Raw genomic sequence first — 4,752 nt, 5'->3', positions numbered from 1 at the left:
GAGAGGGAGAGGGAGAGGGAGAGGGAGAGGGAGGGAGGGAGGGAGGGAGGGAAGGAGAGAGAGAGAGAGACAGAGAGAGACAGAGAGACAGAGAGAGACAGAGAGACAGAGAGAGACAGAGAGACAGAGAGAGACAGAGAGTCTTGACCTGGTGTGGGCTTTTGAAACCTCAAAGGATTCAAACTGATGAGCCTATGGAAGCCATTCTCATTCAAATCATCATAGTTCCCATGTCAGCAAATAGGTGTTCAAGATCCCCATGAAAGAGATTATTATTAACAGTTAAATTATAGACACTGATTTTGTTCACTACAAATAGAGAGTTTTGTTAAAATAAGTAATATGAAAGGTATTTAATAAATGAAAAAAAAAACCACAACTGAAATCCTATCACCTGAAATGATGCCCATCAATAATTTGGGGAGAGTTTTTGATACATCTTTAGCATTGGGGTGATTAGTGTCCCCTGCTCCGCCCCCCCCACCCCCAGTCCTGTAATGTGAGCAGCTCTTGGGTCTCTGCTGAAGCAGCTCTGGAATCACAGAGCACCATTTGGGCACCAGTGGAATGGAGGATAGATTAGACCTACCACAGCAATTTCTACCAAAATTAAGTCAGAAAGGGTTAGGGGGACCTGGTGAGGACACCCTGGACAGATGATGTGGAGGCAGGAAAGGTCTGACCTACCTGCATCTCTGACTTAGAGTCCTGCTGAGAGAAACAGAAGCTGAGCTTCTGTCTCCTCTCCCCTGAAACTCAGGCCAAGTTGGTCTCTGGGTGACAGCTGAGAGGAGAAGCCCTGAGAGCTGTTTAGTCCATTGAGAAAGATGGATAAGCTTCTCACAGGTGTTAATGACCTAGGCAGCTGTTGGCTGGTCACAGGGCCACCCCTGTGTTTTGTCTCCTCCACCAATGGCACAACCCAAGGCAACTGCCAAAAGTTTGCATCCACTCTTGTCCTTCTCCACTCCTAGAATCTAGACTCCAAATGTCAGCTCTTTAAACATCACCCATCCGAAGATCGTTTGTTATAGTTATAGCATTGTCATAGCAATGACCACAGACAGATGAAAGTCCACTCAAATACTCCTGGCTCTGGGCTTTTCCCTTCTGCTTGTTCCTTTTTCCTTGAATGTTTTACCCAAGGGCAACTACTTGGTCAATTTCTTTCCTTTCCTTTCCTTTTTTTTTTTTTTTTAACCTCTGCTCAAATTTGATCTTTCTGAAGATGTCCTAGCCAGATTATCTTTAAAAAGCATGTTTTCTTTTATGAGTTTATAATTATTTTTTTTAAAGATTTTTTTCAAAGTATGTTCATGAGTGTGTGTGTGTGTGTGTGTGTGTGTATGCATGCACATGAATGTAGATGTCTTAACAGGTCAGAAGAGGGCACTGGATCTCCTGAAGTTGGGAATTGACCTCTGGCCCTCTGCAAGTGCAGTAGATGCTTTAAACCACTAAAACATCTTTAGTCAGTCCCAGTGATATAGAATTGCACCATTGTACCTTTCTTATACTGTAGTCAATCTTCTTGATCTTATTTACTTTTTCTCCCCATAGCATTTACCACCTAATCCACTGTTTGATGGATTTACTTCTGTTTCTTGCCTGTTGTGTTTCTCTCAGGAGAATGTAAACTCTTGAGGGCAGGAACTTTTTTGTCTGGTTCCTGAATGCTTACAATAGCATCTGCTGCACAAATTGCCACCAACATATGTTTAATTAATCATTTGAACAGTTTTGGAGAATTTGGAGACTGTGTTAGCATGTGAACACATAATGAAAGGCACACTGGACAAAGAAGAGAGCAAAGATCCAAGAGCTACAGCAGAATCTGAGAGAACTAGGAACAAACAGACCAGAAATATCTATATGATACCATGCGGGGACCATACTGTCTTCCTTATTGAGTTGTCCTGTCTATTGTTTTTAGATTTTTTTGTTTCCATTAACACATAGACATACCTTACTTATTTGGAAAGTATCATATAACTAGGCCAAAACAGTCTATTATTTTTAAGACTAATATATATTGAACACTTGGAGTCAGAATCAATTGACCTATTGATTTAGAGGACAAGACAGAAAATCCATTTATTTGCCAAGTTCTTATTTTCTGTGTTAGAAGAATTCCTACAGTATCGATTAGCTGCTTCCACCTACCACTGCTGTGCTTTACGATGTGATGTTTTTAAGTAAAGATTAACGTTAAGATGTGACTTTTAGGTTCTAATTAATGCAATGATCACTGAAAGCAATATCGTAAATAAAGATTTTCTATCACACAGCCTTATGGGGGAAGATGTTGATTTTGCCAGTTAGCCTCACGTCTCAAGATGAAGCCATTTCATGCCTCCCCAGTCGGGTCTGTTTGCTGCGGCAATGAGACAGGGAAAGAGCATTCCTGTCTAGAAGCTTCCTTCTCAGTGACAACAGGCAGCCTCGTGATGGGTAAATATTTTGTAGCTTATTTTCAGGCTTCCATTTGAAAAGAATCTATTCTGCTTCCATCTGCATACTGTATTCCTATCCCCTTGAGGGAACTCTATATCTTGCAGTTGAATGCACCCCAAACCCATGCATCTAACTCTCCTAGAGGGCTGATACCTATATAATCTATATAACCCATGTGGCCCAGCAGCCACTGACCCTTGACATACTTTTTCTATTTTTTTTTGAAATTGTATTTTTTTAATTTTTTTCTTATTAGATATTTTCTTTATTTACATTTAAAATGCTATCCTGAAAGTTCCCTATACCCTCCCCCCACCCTGCTCCCCTACCCACCCACTCCCACTTCTTGGCCCTGGCGTTCCCCTGTNCTGGGNCATATAAAGTTTGNAANANCAAGGGGCCTCTCTTNCCAATGATGGCNGANTNGGCCATCTTCTGCTACATATGCAGCTAGAGACATGAGCTCTGGGGGTACAGGTTAGTTCATATTGTTGTTCCACCTATAGGGTTGCAGACCCCTTCAGCTCCTCAGATTTAAAATCATATCTCATGATGCTGGTAGAGGACATTAAGAAGGGCATTAATAACTCACTTAAAGAAATACAGGAGAACACTGCTAAAGAGGTACAAGTCCTTAAAGAGGAAACACAAAAATCCCTTGAAGAACTACAGGAAAACACAACCAAGCAGGCGATGGAATTGTACTTTTTCTATTTTGTTTTACATTTTTACATAGATTTTAATTATTTTGAGCTTTTACCAGAAAAATATAAGTTCATTCAATTGGTGAAAACATCTTCTTTTCAGACTAAACTCCAATTCTAGACGGGCTTCATACCTGTAGTTGTTGAGGTTGACCTTGAACTCCTAACCCTCCTGTCTATTTACAAAGTTATGGGATTCTAGGTGTCCACTGCTATGCCTTTTTTGTGGTGGAGATAGGAATCAGACTCAGGGCTCTATGTTTGCTGGCAACTCCATCAAACTGGGCTACATTCCCTAGCCCCTGCCTAAAATGTTTCCACAGTCTTAGCTGATCCTTCTGAATCACATACTGTGGTGTGAGTTTTTCACAGACCAAGTCTCCACATCAAGATCTCTAGTCTAGCAGCACACCATTTTTTTTTTTTTTTTTTTTTTTTGGAGATAGGGTCCTATTAAACACTTTAGGCTGTCCTTGAACTCATGGTTCTTCTGTCTCAGATTTCCTCATTTTTTTCCCAGCACACATTACAGTATTTTTAACTCTAAGAGCAATACTGCATAGCAGCAGATCTTTAGAGCTTTTCCATCTCGCTTGGCTGCAACATTTCCCCATTTTTATTAGCACGTATTAATCATATGAAATAGAGGGGTTCATTATGGTAGTTTCACACATGTGAATAACATACTGTAATACACTTGCCCCACTTTCCTCTTTTGTGCCCACTTCTCCTTTCCTCTGGTCCCCGTTCTCTCCCCGGATAACATGATTGGGTGAAACTTATTTCCTACTTCCCTAACTCCCTTCTTTTTGATCTCTGTCACTTTGATTACTTAAAAAAAATACTTCTAAAAGTTAGGTGTGTGAATGTTTTGCCTGTACATCATATATGTCCAGTGGAAGGCAGAACAGAATTGGATTCCCAGAACTGCAGTTACATTCAGTTGCTAGCTACCGTGTGGTGCTGGGAACCAAATCTGGGTCTTCTGGAAGAAAAACCAGTGCTCCTAAACACTGAATGAACTCTCCAGGCCCTAGTCTGACCACTGTAGATAGTCCTATATAAACAGAATCACACAGTATTGGTTCTTTAAGTGAATTATTACAATAGTATGATATCGTTTATGCTTACCCATGATGTGGTAGGTTTCCCGCTCTATTTGGATTTGCTATATCCTGTATGCATATACTGTTCACATATTCTGTACATATATACTGTATGTTTATCCTGTGTGTATATACTGTACATATGTACTGTATGTATATACCACAGTAAGCAATGAAATTTAAGTATGATCTATCATTATTATTTCTGGGTTCTTACCCTAAGTAATTCAAATCAGAATATGGTCATAATAATCAATATATAAAAATGTCTACCTGTGCATTGAGAAATAACTTGAGATGCCTTCTTTTTGCTTGTCTTTTTGTTCTTACTCACTTATTCAAATTATTTGACAATACTGTAGCTTAGACAATATTTATTTATTTTATTTTTTCATGTGTATGTGTGGTCAGAGGACAACTTGTGGGAATGGGATCTTTTTTTCACCGTGTGGGTTCTAGGAATTGAACTCAGGTGGCCAGACTTGGCA

This window comes from Mus pahari, chromosome 4, assembly GCF_900095145.1.
Source record: "Mus pahari chromosome 4, PAHARI_EIJ_v1.1, whole genome shotgun sequence".
Taxonomy (NCBI): domain Eukaryota; kingdom Metazoa; phylum Chordata; class Mammalia; order Rodentia; family Muridae; genus Mus; species Mus pahari.
This window is presented reverse-complemented; position numbering follows the sequence as displayed.